The sequence below is a fragment of the Numida meleagris genome, chromosome 9 (assembly GCF_002078875.1).
Source record: "Numida meleagris isolate 19003 breed g44 Domestic line chromosome 9, NumMel1.0, whole genome shotgun sequence".
Lineage (NCBI taxonomy): Eukaryota > Metazoa > Chordata > Aves > Galliformes > Numididae > Numida > Numida meleagris.
Genome location: NC_034417.1, coordinates 9377652 through 9404094, shown reverse-complemented (window position 1 = coordinate 9404094; position 26443 = coordinate 9377652). Strand labels below are relative to the sequence as shown.

Genomic DNA, 26443 nt, shown 5'->3' with positions numbered 1-26443 from the left:
CTATAATTCTACGATCACATCACACTGCCAGGAAGGAAGCTCAGACGAGCACGGGACGTGTCAAAAGAGCCATGTTAAGCCATATTACTCCTTACCACAGTCCTAAACAAGTAGCTATCTGCAAGGTGGATCATATATCACTCCTGCGCATCACTAATGTCATGGGGCTGATGTCAGGCCGACAATTTAGATTGAAAATCCTTCCTAGAAGGATCAGGATATTATGTGTACATGTGTTCCCGGGTTTGCTGGCCATCTGGGCTGCTCTTAAAGCTGTGTGGTTTTACACCCTGCCCACGTGCCAGGCATCCTGTATGCAAAAAGTCACAAGGCAGAAGTGCACGCGTTGCCTTGCTTTCTGGTCTACATCCCTTCTGGGAGTTCTGACAGCCAAGTCTGTGTTTTCCCTAGGATCTTCACAACACTTTGAAGAAGACCCAGTGATGGAGAGCCTGATGATTTTTGTTGGGACTGCCTGAAGATCCTTCTTTTCTCTCAGTTGTCACCTGACATTCTTCAAATGTCATCCCGGGGAGCCAAAATTCAAACTCTTCCTCACCTATAAAAACATCCTGTCAGGATTACCATGCAATATCCATTGCAGCAGTGGAAAATATCAAAGGATCACGGTTTAAAATTAAACAAAAAGAACTCTTTCTCATCTCAAAAGCAATATACTGTTCCTCTTCCTCCTCTTCCTTTCCCACCTGCAAACTACCGTGCACTATGGTAAAGGGGGATTAAGAAGCCACAATAAACAGACCCATGCGAGGCCAGCAAGTCCAAATGGAAGCAATCGCTTTACTTTTTAGCCCAAACCTTCTGTTACTGTAGCAAATGAGATTTTTTTTTTGCAGCTGACTAACAGAAGCCGATTTAGGCCCTTTGCACTTGCTGCCAGCAAGTGTTACCACTCCAAAAATAGTCTACTGAAGAAAGAAGCGTCAGTTGCTGTCTTCAACAGGCTGCTTTTCTAAACCCATTGTTAGAAGGCACCTACTTCAACTGAAACCTGGCATGTCCCCACATTGGTGGGCAAGGTGCCATCCCAACAGATGGACAATGGCTCGGCACTGCCAGTGACTCAGTCTGTATGTCACCAACAAGGTTGTATTCCCACTGGAGAGCGTCAAAACCTGTAGCTGCGCTCTACCATACCCTATGTCCTTACATGTGTTGCTGCCCAGCTGTACCTACAGAGCATTTTAGATATTTCTATTTGATGTTGAGCCCATACTGCTCTGCTCAGCTGGGCACTAGCTTCACGTTTTGGAGGGGTGAGCATGGCTCATGACGCTCTGCAGTGAAGGGGTGGGCAGCACTGCCCGAGCTGTGCTTTTCTGCTCACTGTGGCATTTCCCAGCAGATGTGTGGGAAAGCACTTCAACACGTAATCCTGGCAAAAAACTCCAGAAGAACTTCCACAGCTGTGGGAGCAGCTAGAAAATACAAAGTGGGTATCTCTAAATTAGGCTGTAGGACTCCAGCTCAGAGTTAATCCTAGTGCTCCAGTCGAGCTACGTTTAGTGTAAACATATGCCCAAGTATCAGGTGGTAAGAGCAGTCACACTCTCATTTCCTACAACACTCACAAACTCCCACACTCTCAGATGTGTCATGAGAGCGTCAGGCCCTGATGAACTGGGATTCCTGCGTCGTAGCCCCCTGAGACTAATACGAAGATGAAATCCTCAGTGCCTTGTACAAAAAGAAGCCTCGGCTTTCTAGTGAAATGCCAGCTTGTGGGCAGAGACTGGCTATGTTCTTTTGTAGTACCTGTTTGTATTAAATGCGTTACAGAGAGTCTCGAATTAATGCATGTAAACTGTATCTGCATCTTTTCAAAATCCCCTCTTGTACGTCCCATGAAGCTATTAGTTTAGCTATCACTAGGTATTAAAATTTAAAAGGGTCACTAAATGCATACTGCTAGAAGGAAACAACATTAGTTACACATTACCAGAACAAAACCAAATTAAGAAACAGCTCATTTCCTTTGTACCATCAATATTTTACTCAGCCATAGCCTGGATGCTTGTACTCACAAAGAGGAATTAATCATTCATGTGCTAATGTACATCCATTATTTTTAAATCGTCACTTAAGTAATCATTTTTGTGTGTGCTCAGATGTGTGATGTCTGCTTATGAAAGTGCAGAAAAATCAATACAAATTAAATAAAATTTAAAAGGTGGATGCCTGTGAAACAGATGCAAAAGCATCGTCCATGCAGTAAAATTGTAATCAAATTTCTGTAAAACTCTTCTGGTGAGCTAGAATTCGAAAAAGATATCGGTCTAGTGCTAAATTTATTTATATGCCATGCTTCCTTCCTTATTTGGGTGCGAACACGCACAATGCAGTTCATCACAGATTCCCTCTTAAAATCTGCATAAAACTGAAACAACAAAAGCTTTATTGCCATTTAATTTGGTACTGCCATTTTCCAAATCTTTGTTTACTGAGAAGCGCAGTGTTCATGTCATAACACTGTTTGTGTCTCATATCTGTGAGGTTCCCCAAGTCCCACAGAAGCAGTGGGCTCCCTCCCACTTGCACCACGTGGGGCAGGCGGGGGGAACCCAGGCACAGCTCCTCAGCAAAGACCTCTCCCCTCCTGCAAAGCAGCACGCAGCCGTACACATCCACCCTGCATGGATCACAGCCATTGAAGCCTCAGTTATGTCCCCCTGCTCCCTGAAAGGGGCTAACTGCATCTTCTGAGCTGAGTTTGCTGTTGGCTTGGGCTTGTCATTGATGCCCAGGGAAAGCAATTCCAGACCAAGAGCCCTGCTTTACCCAGAGATAAATGATGGCTATTTGAGTTAGACATAAATGCCTATCGAAGGTGCAAAATGGTGAGAACAGCAGCTAGTGCTGGCTGCATCTAAGAAGAGTTAAGGTGGTCCCACTAGATTGGCGCCCACAGCCCCATGCAAATTAAATCATCTTTTACTGAAAGTGTGACTGCTTCTCTTGGACTACACATATCAGCAAAAGAATGCTACCAGATCCCTGCAAGTACCATGAATTTCACGGAAGAATAGCGTAATACTTGGAGCAGAATTTGGTACAGCAATGTTCTAGGTTTTTTCTTTTATTGCTTCGGTAATTTTATGGTGATGTCTTTTGACGACAATTTAAGGGAGCTCTATGTTTATGAGGCAATAACACAATCTCCTGCAAAATAAATTTCCAGGCGAACTTGTCTATTAATATATAGTATGGCTTCTTGTGAATTAAGAGATGAGCCAGAACAATGCTCAGGAGAAAGCAAGAAAGAATATGTACCTTGATTTCAAAATGGGGAGCCTTAGGTTCCTTTTTCAGCTGAGACCTGGCATTCTTAGTCTGTGAAATGGAGAAAAATCATGATCCAGCATGCAATACGTTCATTGTGCAGCAACTTCCAAGGCTTAGTAGTGTGTTCCCACTCAACCCTGCAACCAAAGCAATTCTTTCAGATATCTCATTTTTCTGCCTTTTCCCCTTTGTCCTAGAGCCAAATATTGTTCAGCTGAAATTTTTGTGAAAAAGCAATGCATCTCTGGGAGCAGTTTCAGCCTCCCCAGAACAGCATACTTCCAGCTCATCTGCAAATACCACTGAGTATACGGCAGAAAAGCACAAAAGTTTAACCATGTTACTGATAATGGATAACAGAAGAACCATCAACGGATCGTGATTCAGGGTGTATCATGTACTGAATGTATTTTAGACAGCGAGGAACTGAAAGTTCAGCTTTTCCTTTGGAGAAGCACCCAGTGAGGCTGGATTTGGCCACAGCCTGGGGACTCCCTGAGGAGCCTGCGTTGGTTCAGGGTTGTGTATGCTGTGTAGGTTCTGAACCAAGCACACAGTTTACATCCTCTGGCAGCGCAGAGCAACCCGTTCCTACAGCCCAATGCACAGCCTATGAGTCATATGAGTCTATAACCTTGGAGAATTGGATTGGATCTGTTTACTTAGTTTCAGCCTAATTAAATGATAATGCATAGTTGCAAACACTACATAAGGCAAGTAACGGTTGCCAGATGGAATCCACCATACCTGAAAGACACTGTCAGGTAACAGGACAAATGCTTCTGCTTATTAGCAAAACAGTTAAATAAACACAGATTTTAAAGTTGTTCCCTCTTTTAATGAATTCAGCTGTTTCAGGGCCTAAGGGAGAGAGAAGTGGTGAGGGTGCAATGAGCCTCTCAGCACCAGCCAGTGCAATCTGGGTGAGTGGAGGAAGGGCTCTCTGCTGAGCAAGGCACCTTGGGTTACTGGAGGCCAACACAGGCTCTTCGCATGGACCGTGTGCATGAAGCTACCTGACCACTTAAGACTAAAGCTGGTGTTGCGTAAGGTCTGACCTATGATAATTTCTTTTTCTGGTGCCTAAAGGACTAAGAAGGTCTTTTCCCAACTCAGTAGCTACAGATTGGCTGGGGATTGCTGAGAGAGGAGAGACTCAGCTTTCTTTGAGCCCATGGCCCCCCACAGCTTCCTGTGCAAAGAATAGTCCTTGCAGAGAAACCAAAGTGGGAGCTTGCACAGTGTAGAGAATTGCCCGAAACCAGCCACTGTCTCAAAACACATGTCCCTTTTTTTGTCTTTGCTCAAATTCAGCAAAGTGTAAATGTTCCACGTCAGTCCTGGAATGCACTTACTATGATGTGAGGGATAAAAATGTCTCTGTCTTGCTTGTGCCAGTTTACTGCTAATGGGCGGCAGTGACTCATCAATGGATGAAATGAGATTTTCAAGTTCTTCTCAAATGATGAGGTAGCTTTCAGAGCTCACTCAGTTTGTAATTAGATACACTATTTATGAATATATTTGTCAAATAATGGATTTGGCAAGTTTTAAAAAACATGTCTGGCTAATTGTTTTTATTACTCATCAATTCTGAAAGGGAAATAACGAGATAAGATTGTGTTTTTCTTGTCATAGCCCAGTGAAAGGGATGGCAATATAAATACTGGGTCCATGGCTCCCCATGATTTGTCTTTGGTTTACTGTCGATTTTGTAGCTAGTTCAAGATAGACTCAACCTTGTAAGTGAAACTAGATGGGAGACTGGCCAATTGCAAACCTCACTTTACAGTTTCATAATTGACTGTTGCAATTACAATTGCCTTCAGTACCGTGTGGCTTTTTTTACAGCATTCTGATTTTTTGTTTTGATTTCACTCTAAACCATACCTATGTTTCCATCTATTCCTTACTAGGTCCCATTCAGAAATAGCACTTTCAGGATTATGTTTTCCTACTAAAGGCTTGATTGAAAGATGGATTCAGGGCTCAGGCACATGCTCATTTAGCAAAGCAGATGCAGCAATTTCCTCAAGCTGTTTGTTACCACCTGTTTGTCAGACGCTGTGTCCCACCAAGGATTGGATGGAGCAGTCCATGTGAGACTTTGGTAGCTGCTTCATCGCAGTCCTGTGGCTTAGCTAAATTCCCTGGACACACTCCCTCCCATTTGCAGATGGCTTAGCCTCAAACATACACTTAAGGCCCAGTGAGGCAGATTGGAAATATTACTGGTCTGAGCAGTTTTCCTGACCGAAACCAGAGCTTCCAGTCCTGTGATGAGATACACCACAGGACTTCCAAACCTGTCCTGGGCAGCCACTGAGGTTGCGGTTGGGCAGAGGCTGCCAGCCCTGTGCTGTGCAGGACCAGGTGTCAGTGCGAGCACACGTCCCCTCCTGTGTGCTGACGCTCATTACCAGGCCCAGCTGCTTTTTACTGCCCCTCTGCCAACCCTTCCAGCCCTGTAACTCTACCGGAGAAGGGATCATGTGCTTCTTCTCTGTGCCCTGCAGGCAAAATCAGGCAGCCACCTGCTTGAACTATTTAAACCTGCTGTAGATTTGGATCCATGACAGCCTAGAGGAAAATCAGGGAGGAGGCTTGGAGGCCACTCTGCCACAGAAATGCGGGGAAATTTCTGCCACTGGACTGGTGACTGGGGAAAGCAGAGCAGATAGATCTTAAACCACAGTAATGGTTTGTTAACACTGTGGGCTCACAGCCACTTCTCTGGGACTACTAGGAGAGAGGGAGGTTACACTTAGATGTAAATCTCTGCAAGATCAGCATGTACACACCCTTCACAAACCTGCTCATGCAGCCTTCATATGAGCCTACAAAGAGCTGTTGATTCAGATTTTTCTTAGTAACACAAACATATTTTTTGGACCTTAAGCTTTGAAATCTAATGCAGTCTGCTAAACTATCCATTAAAAAATAAACCGTAACAACGCAAAAAGCACAGCACCTGCTGACGCTGTGAAGGCAGACCACTGCATTGAGAACGTGAGTCTGTGTTCAGAAACTTCATGCCTGTGAACGTGCCTTACTAAGCTGCAGCCCCACAAATACACACCGCCAGGCTGGCTGGCATGGACAATCTCAGCGCTGGATCCCATGCTTACAAACAACAGCACCCTACCCGTAAGAAGTGTCTTCTTACTGCTTTTTCTGACCTTCAAAAATCCATTGCTAAGACACAAAATTCATCAGTCAGCTTTACTTGCTTTGTGGTATGGGATTTTTTTTTTTCCTTTTGTATACATTTTAAAGTTATCTTCGTCTTCAGTAGAGGGTGATAAGCTCTGGTATTGTTACCCAAACAGCTCAGAAATGTCAGCTACAGAAAGCAGAGGCCCTTCAGAAACTAACAAGGATGGAGAGATCTGCATATTCATAGCAGGAGGGAGGCAGCAGCACATGAAGACTGAACCACTGGCATTAATGGGTGAGCTGATTAGTGTTTAATGGGGTGGGGGAGAAATGAATTCTAATTGGCTGAGACATTTTCGTTATTGTGAAATACATATTTGGCTAATGCAAATGGCTCCAAATCAGAAAAGTGACCTTTTTGTGGTGGCTGTTTATAAACAGGATGTAGTTAGTGTAAGGCACCCACAGCTGTAGTAGCTGCAGATTTTCAAGGCTGGACTCAAACGCATTGTACTTTATCATCAGTTTTCATGTTTGCTCTGCCCAAGGCCATCATGTCTTTTACAGGGAACCGAAGAAAACAACTTGTCAGACTGTCTGGCACTCGACACTGTATGACAGTTCATTGTTTCAAGAGATTCTTCGTCTTCACCTGAAACTTTAATCATAGCATCACAGGCCCAGTCCTGTCTTGGATTAAGTTGAAGTCAATGTTATCTGCTTTCGTAGGTGCACAACTGCATCTGCAGTCACTAAAACTGAAAGCTGGGATACCTTTTTCATAGTAAGAGTGAGAACTTCAGGCCTGTCATCGGCGGCAGCCAACCATAGTAGGGTAGCTGGTGCAAGTGGGTAGGGAGAGGGCAACAGTGAGATGATGGGTGAGATAGTGAGATGATTTTCTTCATCAGAAATACAGCTTTCTAGGAAGACAGATACAGCTTTTATCCAGAACTTAACAATCATATATCTTCCTAATGCTTGTGGCAAATTTGACGCGAGTTGTTTGAGGAGATCATGGGAAAAAGCTGATCTTTTGCATAACTGTACTACACTAATTCTTGTTTCTTGTGAGAAAAAACATTCTGGAGATAAGAGCAGCTTGCTAAAGAAAAAAAGTAAGATCTGTGGACCTGTGTGGGCATTCAGAATAAGGACACAACAGTTTGCAGTTGTATTTTGCTGCCAAGACAGCATCAGGATTGCTGTGTCCAGTGTTGTGCCTTCCAGTGCAAGGAAAGCGTGGATGTATTAGACTGAGTCCGTCAGCAGGGCAGGAAGATGATTAAGGTCTCAGAGCATCTGCCAGGCAAGGAGAGAGCTGGGACTGTTCAGTTCTGAGAAGAGAAGACTCAGGGGTTCTTAGCAGCGTGTATAAATTGCCCGATGGAGGGATGTAAAGAAAACAGAGCCAGGCTCTTTTAGTGGCACCCAAGGGCAAGAGGCAATGGAAACAATTTGAAATACAATAAATTCCATTTAAACATAAGGAAAAATTAGTTGATATTGTGTGGAATAGTACTGACTGACAAGTGTCACAGTGTGATTTGGGAACCATGGCACTGAAATCTGTAGCAGCTGATAGAAGCTGTGCTCCAAACTGGGATGTGCAGAATTTGACTTTGGCCCCAGCAATAACAAATAACTACTAACAGTACTAACTAAAGTAACTTATCTCCTGCCAGCAAAACACATGCCTTTGATGGCAACAGAAAACTGCAGTGAATGGGCCATCATCTTCACCTTCCCCTCTATGGACAACATTTGGAAAAGCCATCTTTTCTTGTTTTAGTTATTTTTTTCCCTCTAGTACAAATACATTTTGAAATAAAAGAACAATTTGTTACTTCAGAATTAGCACCGTGACTGCTCTTCATATGAAAATAAGGTTATTCTGCTCTAATGAAATTGCTGAGCTGAATCACAGAATCATAGAATCACAGAATTGCTCAGGTTGGAAAAGACCTTCAAGATCATCAAAAGTCCAATGCACAGTTTGAGGTTCATAGCCCATTGAAATGATGATTTATGGACATTTTCTTGCAAATTTCTTGTGTTAACATTATGTATGATATATTTCTATCACTAGACCTTCGGAAGGATCTTTTGCAAGATTCTTCTCTTTTCTGTTGTGAATATTTCTGTTCTGTCAATACTGTCCTGAAGGAGGGTTTAAATTGTACAGTGCACAAGAAACCTCTTAAGTTTCTGCTTTCAGGTAAATGCTTGGCTCAGTCAACTTGGGTGGACACTGCGATGAAATACCTTGCTTTAAGCTACCTTCAATTACATACGATCTCAGCTCTGGGAAGACAAGTCGTCAAGATGTATGTGACAGAGAAAGAAGTAAGAGAAACCACTGCACTGGTATGGGCAGGGAAACTGTGAAGTGATAATCACCTCCCAGCATCTCCCCTTGTCTTCTTGTCCATCTTCATTGTTAGACTTATTACATGAGAGGACGACAAAGATGTGGAATCGAAGAATTAGGGAGAGATTGTGAGGGATCAAGAACCATTTTACTTATGTACGGTTATAATATGAAAAATAAAAATAAAGGTGCAGAACAAAAGATGCTGGGGAATGGGAACAATGCGGCGTGGGCTTCTTTCTGTTGCATTTCCACTGTATTTCATTTAGTGAAAATGCTCACTATATGGCAAATATTTGGGAGATCAGTGCCAGAGCAGTATTTTGTATATTCTGTGGATGGAAGTGTAGTGGGAATCTGGTCAGCAGTATAATTGTTTATATTCATTATAAACAATCTGTGTTATTTGGCAACAAACCCTGCCTTTCTGAGTTGACTCTCATTGCTGCTGCTGAGATTGTTCCATCAGCTGGTTGTAATTTTACTTTCGGGGCATACAAAAGTACACTGTATTTCTTCCAAATTATCTGTGGGAGAAATTTGAAGAATACACTAAAGGCTCCTTGCTCTTGTGAGACTCCTTTTGGCCCTCTTTCAATAGTCTCTAAAGGCCATAAGAGGAGGCAGACTAAGTTTACTTTGTGTATGCTTTGCAGCACGGTTGTCTACTTCTGCATCTTCTTTCCATGTTTTAATCCCCAACTACTTTCTGCTTAAACAGTGATAGCAGATGAAATATGAAAAGGATTGCTACAGTAGATAAAATGAGTCAAGGAATGAGGGCAAAAGATCTTGCTGTGAAAGAGCAAGATCTTTGTGGCTTTAAATATGAAGCAAATAGTACAGAAACTGGTTTCTGAGCCCTCTGCACAGAGCTGATGTTATCCCAGTTGCATGAGTATGGCTTTTGCAAGCTGGGACTTAGCTGGGACCTGGCTACCCTGCACCTGAAACACCTACTTGTGCTTAGTATCAATATGTATTTGTGCTCTTGTCCAGAAAAAGCAGATGGTAAAAGATTTTCTATGTAGCAGATATTTCGAAGCTTCCAAATGATCAAATGGTCCTCTATTGTATAAAGATGAGAAAAAGGCTGGCAATGAATTAGCTAATAAGCCCTGTTAGGAAGTTTTGCCTTATGACTACCCAAGACTGCCCAGAATGGGTCAAAGCAAGTACTCAAAACCTGAAATTTCACATTCCACCTACGTGCTCTGACTACTAGGAACTGGTCACTCAAAAGGAGGATTTCTCTTGTCACTCTTGAGCTGTTCCAATTTGTAAGAATAATTAAATATTCACTGAACTTAATAAGCGATGGATTCTATGGACCATCAGTTTGAGCGTTCACCTCTAGTGTCATGCTGCAGGTTTGAGTCTCTGCTCCAATGACTCCTCGGAGGCAGTGGGCATGGCTGAATTGCTGGATTGGGACAGCTTTTGCTTGACTGATATTTTCCAGAAAAAAAATAATAAAATAGAAACCCCAAGATGAACTGCTGAAAGACAGCTGACCAGCTCTGCACGAGCCCTACCACATCCCTGCTACTTCTCTGACCACAGACCTGACCACACTCAAGAAAAACACTGCAGGAACAGGTCCCAGCCAGCAGTGTTTCAGAAGAGCATTCTGTCAGCTGGGGCAGCGTTCCTTCCTCTCCCCGCTGACAGCCTCTGCTGCAGGCGAAACGCGTTTGCGCTCACACCTGTGTCTGCAGATCACAATCATAAAAGAACATGAAAGATCTTTTTCACATGAGGTACTTCCAAAAATTTCCAATAAGTTTCTGTTTTCTTGGTTTTCTCCCCTAGTCTATTTTTTCCAAGCCTGTGCTTGTCACACCTGGAGGCTTCAAAGTGAGAAAGACCCTGAAGCTGAAGGTGGCTGTTGCTAGTGCAGGACGGGGTGCTGGTGGCTGCGATGTGCCTCCAGGAAGGGGAGGCTCTGCTCTCCGCTTACACCCAGCCAGCTCCGTGCCATGCACAGAAGTCGGCTCCTTGTAAGCTCTGTTGCTAGAGGCTGAGCTGGTTCTGCCTTAGCTAGTTTAGCTCCTTCCCTTGTCCCTCCTGCACTTGGAAACTGCAGCACGAGCTTGTCTAAATTTCGATCAGGTGATTTTCATTTGTTCAGTACTTGAGGAGCAGGAGTTATTTACTGAGGATTTAAATTTCTCTAAAGTAAAGAGAAACCAAATAGCACTGCTCTTTAAGCATGCCTCCGCATTTAGAAAGCATTGGGTTACACTTTCCATTTGAAGCTTTTCTTCTTAAAAAATAATTCAGCCACCCCTCCCGAGAATTTCCCGGCACTGCCCCCTCGTGTAACCCAATCCCCCCCGGCCAGAGAGCACCGCTCACTGCTGCCAGGTGTGCGGGTGGCCGTCACACCGAGCAGTATGGCGTAACCTTTGGCAGCACATGAACTCTGAGCAGGCATTCAAAGAGAGTTTTCTCTATTCTTATGCATAAGGTGTGTGCTGTTTTCCTAACAGCATCTATAGAAACATAGAATCACTTAAGGTTGGAAAACACCACTAAGATCCTCTAGTCCAGTGGTCAGCCCATCCCCACCATGCTCAGCAACCACATCCCTCAGTGCCACGTTTATCCTTTTACTGAATACCTCCAGGGACGGTGACTCCACCACTCCCTGGGCGGCCTGTGCCAATGCCTCACTGCCATTTTTGAGGTGAAATTATTCCTAATATCCAACCTGAATCTCCTCTGATGCAACTTAAGGCCATTACCTCTTGTCCTGTCACTGCTACCTGGGAAAAGAGGCCGACCACCACTCACTACAACCTCCTATCAGGGAGTTGTAGAGCGTGATAAAGTCTCCCTGAGCCTCCTCCATTCAGCACCTCAGTTTTACTGTATGTGCACCTTCTCCTCTATCAGCTGTGAATGAGAAATTAAGTGTATTGGCTTTTTGGATGGCTTTTGATTAGAGACAGATCTCTTCCCACCGGCACCTCAGACATCCGTCCCTTACCTGAGTGCTATCGGAACTGGTAGGAGGCAACCACCATTTCTATTTGAATGAACCCTCCTGTTATTACAGTGTCAGGTACTCAGCACTGTCTGACCCTGCAATTCAGAGGCCCAGAATTTCTGCTCTCCTGGGAAATACTTCTGAAAAATAGTGATAACTAAGATAATAATAGTTCTCAGCACTCCTGTAAAGCTTTGAATCCACTGATCTCAAACCAGATACCAGCACTTACTACTAGAAGAAAGTTGAACATGTGGCATGAGAGATCCTATCCTCAGAACTGTGCACTGGGCCATTACAAAGGACAATGGTCAATTGTATTGGGTAAAACACTGATCTCACTGCATTTAATGGCAAAATGACTTCATAGAGCCATACAGACAAAAAAGTTTTGTGATGAGTATCATGGTCCTTGTATTTAAAGTATGCCTTTGTAGCAAAGCACTGCAAACTGTAATGCAGATATTTGCTACCTGTTGCATATCTTGCATGTCAGAATTATTGTTGATGACTATATATAGTACAGTTGGTATAATTTCTGCTCAATTTGAGTATTCATAAATACAACCTAGTAATGAAACTAGAATATTGCAAAAGTACGCTGCAAATATCGCCATTGTTTCAAGTGGGTTTAATTGTATACCAGATATTTTGTTCACATTTCATAGAAATACGAGAAACTTCATTCTCCTGGCACCAGCATTCATGGTAAATGGCCTTCAATGTGTCATTGAAGAGATTTTGGCGAATAACAAATTTGCATTTGCATGTTTACATACTTGTGTTTACCCTAGAAAAGCAGATGGACACGTCCAACTAGAAGGAAGAAAGATAATCATGCATCTATACGACAAACTACAGCTGATCAATGCTACGTGACTAACAAGTATCTTATAGCCTCAAAGACAATTACAATCAATCCTAACTGCTAAAAAAATGAAGAAAAAAAATCTTATTTCTAAGGCAGGTTTGAATAGCAAGCACTTCTGAGGCAACTATAATCTGCTTATGGATTTTCTACAAGCAGAGGGATAAACAAAATTTCCCTGATAAATGACTTACTGTTAATTATTTATTGAGTTCTGTTCTCCCACCCACTTTAATGAACTCTAACATAGTGAATCCTAATATCCAACATAATGAGAGTAAATTTTCACCCTCGGTGCCGTATGAATGGCACAATTGCTTTATTCTTTTATTCACGAAGTGTCAGTCATTCATTTCGACTCTGGATCACTCAATAGAACTAAGATGTGCAGTGAATGGGATTCCGGTCATGTCATCCTGTTAGTGCAAAGTGATTCTGAACAGCACTTGACGGTGCACTGCTGGATTGGCTCAGTGCATTAAAACAAACCAAATTATGCTGTTTTTATGTACATATCGGTACTTGTTGACACACTAGTAAATTGTTTTAATAGCCTGTACTTATGCAGGTGTATATCTTTGTAGTTAAATTCCAATACATTGTAAAACACACTTTACATAGAAAATATTACTCTCGTAGGAAAACTGTAATCACAAAATTTAGACTCAAAAATACAGTACTGCTAACTGCCTTATCTTTCAATAGCCATCATAAGCTAGATGTGTGTGACCGAATCAGATGTGAATAGCCCAAGACACAGCTTTGGAGCTTGGGGAATACAATGTGCTGTCAGTTACAAAGCAGTTAAAATGGTATTCTACTTAGTTATTTGTGGTCTAACGGAAGCCTTCATAAAAACAAACCATAATGCTGTTTTACTTAATCCTCAAAAATAATTTCTTTTAAGCAGAGTTTAGACCAGATTCATAGTTTGTGTCAAACAAAGGAGATGATGAATGCTTGCCTCGGTTAATACCACTTTCATGCGAAGGGTGTGCATTGGTCTAGCAAAGCAATAAATAAATCCGCAATGATGAATACTGGCACTCTGCTCCTTACTCCTCTGCTTCTGCTCCATGCTGCCATGCCAACCCAGTTGTACAGAAAATATTTCTAGTTTATGAAGATCAACCAATTTCCTCCAAGTTGTGGTGGTCCTTAAAGCCCAGGAGGAAATTATACACCTCACTAACCGTTAGAGGCTTTAGTGCCCGGGTGACTTACTGATGTTTATAATTGGTTCAGCTGCATAAGTTTGATGTGGTTTGCTACACTTGCTGCTTTTGTTACAGAACATCAAAACACCCAAGAAATCTTATTTTAATGCACCTCCGACCTCTCTTCTACCCACACAGCTATTATTGTATTGTGGTTTTCAAAGTCTGATCAGAGGGGGGTCTTCCAATTACCAGATGAATCAAGATTCATTCCCTGAGTCCAGATGCTGAGGGGCAACGCACAGATTGCTGATACCAGACAGAGATGGCCTGGCACTAGCACATCTCAGTGATGTACCAATTCTTTGTCTGATTGCATTCACATCCATCTCTCTGTAGGACTTAGTGTCATCTCTGAAAATAACTGAACCTTTGTCACTTAGACATGTGATTTCACTCCTTTCGGAATAGAGATAATGCCTAAGAGCCCTGGAAAAATGGTGCCTTCAATTTGAATACATTCAGCATTAGAAATACATGAGCTACATCTACTTAGGGAGGCAGAGAAGGGGATGGGGTGATGGGGCATTCCAAGAGAGAGGATGGGTCATTTAGGGATCCCTTTATTTTAATATTGCATACTTCCTAGCTGAAAAACTAGTCATGCTGCAAACCAGCCTTCAAACCAGGAGAGCCGCAATTAAAAAACTTAAATGAAGGATATGGGAGGTGAAGATACTCTCAACATTACTGATTTTAACTGGTAGTCAATTGGTATGTTTTCCTCTGCAGAACTGGTCTGGAATCTTTGTATGGAGTGAAGAGCTACAGAGTTACAAATGATTTGTATTTTACCAGCACTGATCAAACCTGATACAAAAAAGGCCATGCAGATTTCTTAATTGCATGGCTCTCCACTTTGCCCTACTCACCTGAATAACTCTCTTATTAGCAAAATTTTAGATAAAAGAGTGAATTCTTAGTAAATGCTTTTGGTTGACTCCATCCAAACACTGATTTTTTTTTTTTCCTTATATGAGAAGATATACTGAGAATAACAAATGTTAGGACAGCATAAGGAGGTAGAAAAGAAAAATAAAACCATCATACTCTGGAACTGCCAGGAATCTGGAGATTTGAGGTGGTTTGCAGAACACCCATAAATGAAGCCTGGTATAATGGCTACAGCCCTTCATGTGATGGGCTCTCTCCTCCAGACCTCATAGATGCTTTATGACATCCCAGACTGCTTATGGTACATTCTCAAAGTGCAATGCTCCACTTTCTGCATAGAGATTATTCATAGTCTTCTAACGTGCTATAACTCTCTGCAAAGACCCACAACAACCATTAACAGCACAAAGGGAAAAGGCAATCTATTTTCATTTCAAATACTGATTAAGCAACATGATCTAAAACAACAATCTTGACTAGACTAGCAGAATGGTAGAGGATGCAGAGTTCTATAAAATTAAATGCAGAACTAAAAAGCCATTTTGCTTGCATTTTTCGTGATGGGAACCTGACATACAACTAGTAATGCTAGTAGCAACAGTAGAGTGAATAGACTCTCTTCTCCTAGAAAGAAGCCGGACTACACATGGTTTCTCTCTTACTACAAAAGCACAGATTATTAGGCATATGCAGTTACTGCATGTCTGAGGTAAAGTAAATACATGAGGCTATGGAAATACTGCGTTTGCATTGGTATATTCCACTCATTAGAGAATACAATACAGTTCTGGCATTATTAATATTATCATTTACAATAAGTGTTCCGTTTCACAGTGCTCATTCTTTGAAGAATACCTGAAATATTTGGCTTTGACTGTATTTTTATTTCTCAAAGGCCAGAGTTTGTTCCCATTAAGATAAGTGTGTCTTGGATTTGATTTCTGTGGGATTAGTGTACGGACACAGCATGGTCTGTCTACCTGCAGCATTCTATACTTCCGGCAATTCAGTCCACACTAATGATCTCTTCTGCATAAAGAACATAGCCAGCTAAAGGGTGCTCATCTCCATGAGAACTGAGCATGTTTTACTGGCTGAACTGCTTAAACCAAAGTATATCAAATGTGCCAAAAGGATATTTAGCAATACCAGACATTTTAAAACATTTGTCTTAGTTTCTCCATTTTTTTTTTTACAAGCGCACTTGTAAAAAAACTTGACTGGAGCAGTAGCACTCCCAACCTCACCTGCTGTGTATCAAGCAGCTGCCACTCAAATGAAGTGATGGCAGGGAGAAGACCGAGGCAGATAGGACTAACCAGGTCTGGCACTGGCAGCATCACAGCCTCAGCCTGTCTCTGAGCTGTTAATTTGGACATGGACATGCTTCCATTTCTAGTTATAGCTTTCTCTGACCAAGCAGCTGAGCTTCTTCGGTGCTCACCTTCTGCTTTGAACCTTTTGAATCCTTCAACTCTGCACAGAATGCAAAAAAAAATATATAATTCCTTCTTCATATTTTCACATTAAAAACCTGCTCTAAAGTTCATTCAAGTCAATAGCTTCAATAATTATTAAATCAGCCTGTCTTTACATCTAGGACTGAATTACAGTGCATTATTAAATATTTCTGGAGTGGAACCCGCTCCAAACCTCTGGCCTGCTGCTAATAGCACCGCATCAGCCTGCCTGAGATATTATTCCATCCAACAAATCGTAAACAAGCTGTTCATGGGAAAGCAAAGCCTAGGAGAAACCTGCTTGTTGCACCCATTTCTTTGGTTTGCTTTTAGCACTGATTTCTTTGTTCCAATGTTCACAAAAGCTATTACAAATTATTGGAGTGCTAAACTTCACTTGGCTGCGTGCATGCAGAAATTAATCACTCTTCACGTGCATGATAAAGCTGAGCGGTGTGATTCATCTCACCTCACTTCTGCCCCAGGCACTGGCCCAATACATGCAGTGGAAGGAGCCATGCAGCCGTTAGGGCTGGTCCCAGCGCTGGGTGCCTTTGGCCGCACCGCAGCTCAGTGCTCTTCTTCCCCATTGGCTGCTGACCCCCAGGGCAGCCACACGTGGGAGCAGCCTCGTATTCATACCAAACAAGATAAGCCAGCTTAGCTTGGAAAGCTTTGTATTAGAAGGTACCAACTTATTTCTGCTGCAGACAGAAGAAGGCTACAAATAAGAAGAAACTACAGGAGACGGAACTATTATAGATCACACTCGGCATTGCTCTTGTTAAACTACATGCAAAGCCTCGCTGATGATTTTAATTTCCTTCACGCCACTGTCAACGGAAGAAAGCTGTCCTATTTCTGTGGTCAGAATAAACACTGGTTTTCCTTTTTTTTTCCCCTCGTTTTTATAATTAGTATCTTTTTACAATCCGTTAATTCTAACTTGTGAATTGCATGCTGCAACTTCACAAAAACAGCCTTAGTTGCTTTCTGTTGCAGTCAGTGAAGCAGAGCTGCTTAGAATAGTAGATGAAGAATTTAATGAAGAGAAAAGAGATGTGACAAAACGTGGGTTCTCACTTCAGCTCAAGCCCTTCCCAGGCAGAAAATGGAGAACTGGGCACATTGTGGATGGCGTTAATTGCATGACAAGAAGGGTGTAATCTATCTCTGCTGTATGTGTCGTTCATAAGAAAATCTGCAACATCCATTTATTGATTACAGCTAAAATGTAGGGATTACTTAAAAAATAATTATCGTTTCTCATAAATTTTTAGATACTGGCTTCAATAAGGCAAAACGAAGTGCGTTTATGTGCTGAGCTGCTGGTTCTGCCGTTTCCAATAGACATAGTAACTTTACAGGAAAAAGCTACAGGGACACTCTACGACAGATCTGAGCACACCAACGGCAGAATGCCTCCCAGTGCAGCTGTGGCCAGAAGAATGGGATGTTTCTGGGAGATCTCCATCCACAGCCAGATGTTTTCACCCCCATTATTGTGAAGCTCTGCAGCTTTCAGATGGCCTCTGCATATCCCGAGAGTATTTTCAGACTACTGGAGGATGACTTTAATTTGCATGCTTAAAGAGAGGCAGTCTTGCTTTATAGGCTGCTTTTCTGCAGTCTCTCTTTGCCTGGTAGGTAAGATCTTCCCTGCAGATGGCAGATAGAAGGAATGGGAATTTCTTCTCTACAACAGCCTCTGTTTGCTCAAGACACAAATTTTCCAAGTCTACGATACTTCTCTTGGCAAGTGTTAATATACTTAATATGCACACAGACATGCATATGTATACACTCACATGCATATGTATATACGTATACATTGCAAGGAAATTTTTTTCTTTCATGGAAGCCATCTGTTGCTGATGAGGGCTCCCCTGGGGCCTGACCTCAGAACATTTCTCCTAAACGAGTAGGAGAGGGTCTCCGGGTTATGCCCAGGCACGGTATGACTGCATACAGTGAGCTCAATGGACACTGTAGCTACAAACAGCAGCAGCACCTGAATGCATGTTCCTTTGGCAGCAAGAGAGCAGAAGGAACAACTGGGGAGGCTGGTGGGCAGACAGCAGGCTAACCAATGGGCAAACCTAGCCAAGGCAACTGCTGAGTCCATCACAGCTGAGGCAAACACATTTATCTAACTGGATTCATCTGCCAATGGGACGTGCACATTAATTTAAGAGTTTTTAAAGCATTTTTTAAATTTGGTTGTTGATGAAGGGAATAAATAGAACCTCCTCTGTGTGCCTTCTACCTACCTAAATTAGCAACTAAAGAAAACAGATTGTATTTAAGGGATTTTAATATGAATGAAGTTAATGATGACATATTCCAAATAGTACACTTAGAATCAGTTTGTAATAACAAGCTAACAGATGTTGGCATTTTTATTATTAATTATACATTTCATTATCATATGATTATTGTCAAACATCGTTTGACAGCAAAAAATGTATAAATGATTCACACGTTTTATATTGTAAAGATGATACTGTGTTTGATTTTTAATAAGCTGACTTTAATATGCCAAGTGCAAAATGCTCTTTGTTTTAGCAGCCTGAAATACAGGAAGCTTCTGCATAGCACTGCAGACTGCCTAATCTAATATGGGTTGAAGTTCTAAAAATGAAACAAAACAAGCAGCTGTCACATGTGAAGGTGGCATGTATTTTAAGATTCCATTAAGTAGCTACAAAAGGTAAAAAATATCCATGTAAGAGGGCTGCTCTGAAAGTAATGTCTCCTGTTTTATGATGTTGCCCTGCAATGGCAGATGCGGATGTTGGTGGTATGGCAGTAGAGGTTGAACCTTCCCACCAACATTCTGCTACGTGTTGTTGCCGTGTGGCAGATGGCAGCAGAGGGGCAGTCGGACAAAATGGCGTCTGACATGGAAGTCCAGATGAAGCAAAAGGGTGGAACTGAATTCCTCCGTGTGGAAAAAATGGCACCCACTGACATTCATCAATGTTTGCTGAATGTTTATGGAGACCCAATGGCGGGTGTGAGCACAGCGAAGTGCTGGGTGGTGCATTTCAGCTGTGGTGACAGAGACAGTGGGTCACCTGTGCTGCAGATTTTTAAGAGTGTGGCATGCAGGCTCTTGTCCATCACTGGCAAAAATGTATAGCCAATGGTCGTGACTATGGTGAAACATGACACTTTGTAGCCAAGAATTTGCTCTATCAAATAGCGTTATTGTGCTTTTTGTATCTGTTGTAGTTTCTATGGAAATAAATAGGAGGCATTACTTTCAGTGAGACCCATGAATATGTCTAACAAGCATCATTTGCCTCTTTTATTCACATGATTATGAAACAAATGTGCTGGGGAATACTGATCCTAACAAGTTGCCATCCAATTAAGAAAAAATTGGGGAACAATTTATGCGTTATTTGCCGCATGATTGCATTTTACTCACAGTTTGTTTAAAATTCATAAAGTTTCATCTTTAAAATGAAACACTGGAGTTATCTTATTGATTTCAAATCACATTACATTTATCCTTCAGATTGCAGCTTCAGCAAAGCCCGCTGTAGGTACAGTAAATATCTCCAAAAGAACATTTGGGAAGGAAGTGTAAATCTCGACTGCATGTCAGAGCAGACAGGTCAGAGCTCTCCAAATCAAACACTGGTACACTTATCTTTATAATCACCCAGGACTGTTTTTGCTTACTGTTTTTTAGATCAGTGTAATCTTTCTTCATTGAATAAATGTTAAATACTGTAAATGACAGTTCTCTGAGGGCTATGCTAGTCTCAAGACATCATTTAATCTAATACAATCAAAGAGCAGTCATGTCTGAGAAAAAGGTGAGTCCGTTGCACAGTCAGCTTGATTTTTTTTTTTTAACAGAAAGGCTCATTTAGTAATTGTTAAACAAGTCATAAACATCCTTGCCAAACTCCATCACTTCAAAAAGCATGATTGGTAAATGAAAATGGATCCAAATTACCCTCTTTGCTTCTCCAGGGCATGAAGTGCTTGGACATAGTAATAATTCTGTCTTCCTGTGTCCCTCACGCACACTTAACCATTTCAGAATTAAGTCCTTCCAATGATCTCTTTCTCCCTTCGTTCACGTTTCAGTTAGACCGTCCTTCCCATTCTGCATTAGCACAGTTCACAGGAAGGCTATTTCAACTTGGTGTTCTAATGCTTATCTGCTTAAAGTGCACATAATGTATGTCTGAAATACAGCCATTACCCAGAGCTCTGATTGTAGCAGATTGTTCTCAGCTGACTCAGAAAATTGTTTAGCCCTAAAAAATTGGGTTTTAGACACAGAAGTGTTTTTGAAACTTGAATATATCAGATAGTTAGAATAAAATTAATTTCTTTTAATTAACCAAATGGCATTGTCTCATTAAAAATAATAGATTTTTAAGGAGACTGTAACAGCACTGGGGTAGCTCCTCAGCTGCTGAAAACAGCAGAGCCACAGAGGCGGCATCAGCTGGTCATCTGTGCCAACACCCTCTTCAGTTACCGCTATGTAAGGAGGTTCAATACTGAATTTCTGTTTCTCATTGCTATGAGTACACTTTCTTCATTGCTCTTGTTTAGACAATGGAAAATGAACGGTCTTTTCTACATGGAATTTTTCATACAACAGCAAGATACCTAACTGTCAGGCTTCCAAGTGCCTCAGAGGCATCTGATTTGTTGCATCCCTTTTCCTGATGGTTGGAGTAAAAAAAAAAAAAAAAACCCAACAAAACACCACCCCTCTTTAGCACAAAATTTGCTTAAGGCTGAGAATAAGGAGGAAGGATGATATTTACACTGACATTTTCCAAGTTATGCCATTGCCTGAATGCTTTTGTAGGATTACTCCTAGAGGATCTATTTAGGGTTGGTTCTGGTTTGGTCTTTTTATGTTTTATTTACCCTGTACACATTTATTGTTTGCAAAATACACAGAGCGTGGAATCTCAGAGGGTCATTTTCCATTGCTGCCCCCTGCTGTATTATCAGCAATCTGTTCTGCATTTGCAGAAACTGGGCACAGTCAAAGGGCATAAAGAGAAGTTTCTGAACAGTTTGCGTGCAGAGTTTTTTTGAAAACGAGGCCCTGTAATTCTAGGAAACTGTTGTTCACACATCCCTGTCCATCCCTCATTGCCAGGCTCTTGCTTCTGTGGTTTCTGTGTGGGCAGCACTGTTCTTTCCCAGACAGCAGCATCTGACATACGATCCCACCCTGCCAGCGCAGCTCATGGGCAGTAACATGGCACAAGGCCAGTGACTTGATGTTTTGACCTAATTGCCCACAACTTGTATTGAAATTCAGTGCTGAGTATATCGAGATCTACTTTCATTTCATTTGACTTTCTATCAGGAGAAGTGCTGAGAACCTCTTATCCCAAGTGGTAACACAGTTTCTTCTTGAATTACAAGACCCAGCCCTACCAGGACCTGGCAGGTTTCCAGTGCAACCTATAAACTGGCTGGAGCTGAGTAAACAAATTATAGTGAATTTATAGTGTACAAATTTAGCCTCTCATTCTGTTTGTGATCTGTCAGCAAACAGTTTACAACTTGTTTTGCTTCATTCATAATTTAAAATCTTTTGGCAAAGCTTTTCAGCAAATGACCTGCATGCATGTGGTGAGTTTTTAGCAGATCTTTGGGATTTTGAAGTCTTGAAGTGCTAACCAATTTTGATGGAGGCGCAGGCTTCCATCCCTTTCTTTTGACTAGACAACAATTACTATTAGTATTAAACTTGTTCGTACTCAGCATTTCACAGAAATTTCTGCCTGCCATTTTGTGGAGTAATGAGAGATTTTTCTTATGACGTTAAAAAGGCACAAATGTACATTAGAAAAGCAGTCACCAAAGGAAGAAAAAGCCCACTGAAAAGAACAGCCATTGCAAGAAGAGTTTGCTGCAAAATTGCACGACAAGCAAGAAGACAGAGTTGGAGCCTAAAGGCTGCTCCTAGAGCCAGCTTTTTGCCTTTTGTGAATCCTACTGGACTAAATCTTAACAGAAGAAAGTGCTTGGCTGTTGAGTGTAACCCTCAGTATAGTAGCAAATAACTCACATTTTCCCTCCTCAATCTAAAATTGCATTCTTTCCTACATAAATCTAAATCCTATTGACAAAAAACCAGGACTGAAAATCCTATTGAGGAAAAACTTGGACTGACTAGGCAAATATATCTCAGTACAAAAGTTACGCTTTCCAGTGGTAGATGTGGCTACTGGAAAAGTCAGGGTGATGCCAGCATCACCACTCCCAGCAAGCTTGGAAAACCCAGAGCCAGAATCCACCATCAACTCTGCTTTTCACTGTAGCTGTTGGATAAGCAGCTCTACTGCAAGGATAAGTTGAGCTCTTTCCAGGCTCCTGCCTCATCACATTTTCTTTTGCAGAAGCTATAATATGAAACATTAAAAAAAAAAAAGAAGTCATAATAGGATAACAACTAAAAGCACACAGCTTGCTGTCTGTTCTTGGTTGTACAATGCAGTAATTGTCTGCATGCTAGACATACTTTATGCACCCTTCCCAAATGCATCCTTCCCAAATAATTACAGGCTCCTTAAGTCTTCCTGTTTTGCCAGAACATCCTCTATATAAAGAGACTATCGTAGGTCAAAACAATTACCGTAAGTTTCTCAATTTTACCAGTGATTTAGGGAATCTGAAATTCCGCTCTACCAGAATTTCACTCAAACAATAATATCAGTGAAATACAGCTGGGAGGAGAAGGCCGTCTCAAAGCATCTACACCTCTTAAGCTGCATTTAGATGTCATTTCAGCTTTATTTCAAAGATGAACGTGGTACTTAAATGATATATAGGCATTGTGATGGTCCTCTAGACAGGATAAAATTCAGCCAATTTATGTGGCTATTTGTGGAATGAAAGATAGAAAACACTTGAACATTATCAAAGCAAAATCCTCTTAAAAAAAAGTGATGGAATCTAACTGAATTATTAAAGGTTATTTGTCAAATGTTTCTATGTTTGCCCAGCTGTAAAGTTAGCAGAAAGATTGACAAACCTCAAGTAAAGCTTTAGAAATATTTTAATGACATATAAACCAAGAAATTTTCAGATGATCACAATCCAGATGGTGCAATATACTTTGGAACATGGTGGTAGTAGCTCATCACAAGACACTACCATCCATCCTGGCTCTTCTGTGCCATCTGCATTCATGAAACCCAAGCTGACCTCTTATCCTGACTCGCTGACCTGCTGCCAGGCATTCGTGCTGACTGCTAATTGTATACAAACAGAAAATGCATGTATAGAAAGCCTCTTCTGCTTCCTCAATAAATTCTGTGAATGCCACAGTGTCTACAATGAATTAACAGCAAAAGTCATGTTGTACTTGTCTAAGATGGTCTGGAGTTCTCAATGATCTTGAGTTACAGGCAAGCCTGATGGAACTTTGCATTAGGCTTGTAGCAACCCCAGGTCCTGTTCTAGCTTCGGATACATTACTTAAATGGTTTCACACATTACACTCTCTCGCACACACACATGCAAGTGGTAGCATCATTTGACTGCTCTTTGGAGATCTGGGGACTCCCTGCTTGCCTGTGCTGATATACATTTGAGAACTGGAGGACAGAGACTAAACGACCTGATTAGGTTTTTAGATGTGCCTTGGAAATGGACTCTGACCTGATTTCCCTTCTCTCTGTTTGAGACTATTTTACTTATCCTGTTAAACAAGCATGAACAACCAGCAAATCTAGGATTTCTATACCAAAACACCCTCATTTGCTCCAGAAGTAGGTTTACAGAAAAAAATCTGAACAACCAATACACAATTTTAAAGAGCAAAGGAGTGTTTCACCAACGACAAAAATACTATTTAAACAAGAACTGTGAGAATTTCATATTACCCATAAGCAAGACTTTCTTAAAATTGGAAACTAAATTCATGGTCGGAATATTTCTTTAAAATTAATAGAGTTCTTTTGCTGTGTTAACATTTTTTTGTTCTGTGCTGTTGCAACCACTCTCCCACTCCTTTATCTGACTGATATGGTAATAACAGGTCCTAGGGCCATATGTTCAAATACATTAGAATTCATGATGACTTTGTTCTAGTTTCTTAGTTCTTATTAAGGCTGACAATCTTCAGGGAAAATGAGCTTTTCTAGCACAACTTCCTTAACATTGTAGAAGATTAACATATACAAATACAGTGTTTGACTGCACAAGTGTTGCACATTAGTGTTGCACTGTAGGCCTGATCCTGTCTGCACTTACTTCTGGGCATATTGCAAACAGTTGCCTTGCCTTCAAAGGGAATCTCCTGCCAATAAAATCTACTGGTACGAGCAAGAATTTCCAGGATAAGGTCCTAGATACGTGTAGATATGAGTGAAAACAAAACTTTGGCTAGAGATAGCAGGCTGCAAGTCACAGAGCAAGCTGGCACATGCATCATGAAAGCGAGAGATGCTCACCCGGGCCTGACCCCACTCAGCTGCAGACGAGCTGTTGTGCTGCTTGCCCACGGTGATGCCCTATGGGCAGCCAGTGCGAGACTGTACATGCCTCCCATTAGTACACGTCTCCCAGGCACCACGTAAAGATGGGCCTTCGTAGAGTGATAGTGGAATTAATGCAAACCTAAGTAGTACCTGCGTGACAACGAGAGGAGCTCGGAAATGCTTTCTGGGTGTATAAAACTTGCAGATAGGCAGTTTCAGAGGGAGTTGAACTACTCAGAAAGTCAGATCACGTTAGAAAATAGTTTGGCCAAAACAAGTAAAACCAGAGATGTAGAAATGTTATTCATTGACATTTTCTAGGTGAAATATTTTGACTTTTTGTTTCAAAATATTTTGGCTTATTGTTCCAGTTGCAATCTGTAACTGACAGGTTGGTTTTTTTTTTTTGGGAGGGGGGTTAGTGATGGTGGTTTAAGAAACAGCTAAATAGCTCTCACTGAAAATAAAGTTCTTTGTCTCAGGTAAAAAATGTTTTGCATCAGCTGGGATTGACATTTAAATACACTTTTTCCAGCCTAGACATGAGCAGAAAAAACCCAGCTCTAATCTTAACACATTCTGGTAGGAGTACAAAAGCAAACAACTGTTTCCAAATATGAGTGCTATTGGAAAAGCAGCATTGTTGCTTCAGCTTTCAAGCAAGGATTTTGTTGTTGAATTGGGCTATTGGAAAAGCACCCACCATTCAGTTTTATTAAAAGGTCTTCCCAATTAACAAAACAGCTGTGTTTAGGATTACAAAAAACAACCAGACTTCCTCAGAGCTTCTGTCTAGCCATAAATCCGCCATTAGACACGCAAAGATTTGCACCTCTCCTCATATAAGACGTTCCAAGGCCTTCCTGGCCAGCCTTCAGAACACAGGGTCCCATTTTATGAACTTCAGTTACTTCAGTCTGTGACCTTTAAGATTAACTGTTCGGGGATTTTCTTCTCACCCATTTTTTATCCGTTATCCAATCCGTGCAATTGTTTCAGAGCAACTGTGCTTGGGAAATGCACTTTGCAGAGCTTGGAAAAAGGAATAGGTGCTTAGGAAGGCTTCTTATTTATACAGAGAGGCTGTGTATTACATTTGCATAATATGATATCAGAAGAAATAAATGGCACCAGAAATACATGTACAGAGGGAAGTGCTAATGAGCTGTGCAGAATGAGGAAAGACAGTATGTTTTCACAGAGGTTATCGATCCACAGTTTGGGAGAAAGAAAGTCAGGAAAGATTTTTTCTTTAATGAAACCCTGAACAAAGAGATACTGGATCATGATTTTTCCCCCAGATTTGTGAAGATGTTTACAGATCTAATCCTGAATATTAAAAAAAACAAGCATACTAAGCTGTACAACCAGAAAATGTGTCATTCAGATGCAGAGCAGAACAGAGTGTTGCAGAGGCAGTTTGCTGTGCTAGCCATGCTCCACACATATTATGTAAAACAGTGAACATACCTGAAAAGCCTAAGAAGCAGGTACACATGTAAAGACCCCATCCTGAGAAACAGATAGCACTGAACAGGACTAGCCCATGTAAACCAAAGGGAACCTCAAACAAAGGAAATAAAGGCAGCTGAGAATCTGCACTGGCGATCTCTTGGAGACAATGGTTAATGTACAGCAGCACAGGCTCAGCTCCGTATTGTTGCATCCTTCACATGCGATTTTTAGACCTAATCTATCACTG

General features: G+C 41.5%; 1 protein-coding gene across 3 annotated transcripts in view; it reads right to left on the bottom strand.

Moving 5' to 3' along the window:
- SEMA6D (semaphorin 6D) overlaps positions 1-26443 on the bottom strand; it is a 255143-nt gene that overhangs the window by 38487 nt on the left and 190213 nt on the right. Inside the window, exon 3 of one of the 3 annotated variants that reach the window (XM_021407278.1) lies at positions 3292-3351. The exons of the other annotated variants lie outside the window; for them this stretch is intronic. The gene's annotated coding sequence lies outside the window, so the exon portion shown is untranslated. The remainder of the gene's footprint in view (positions 1-3291; positions 3352-26443) is intronic. 3 annotated transcript variants of the gene reach the window in all.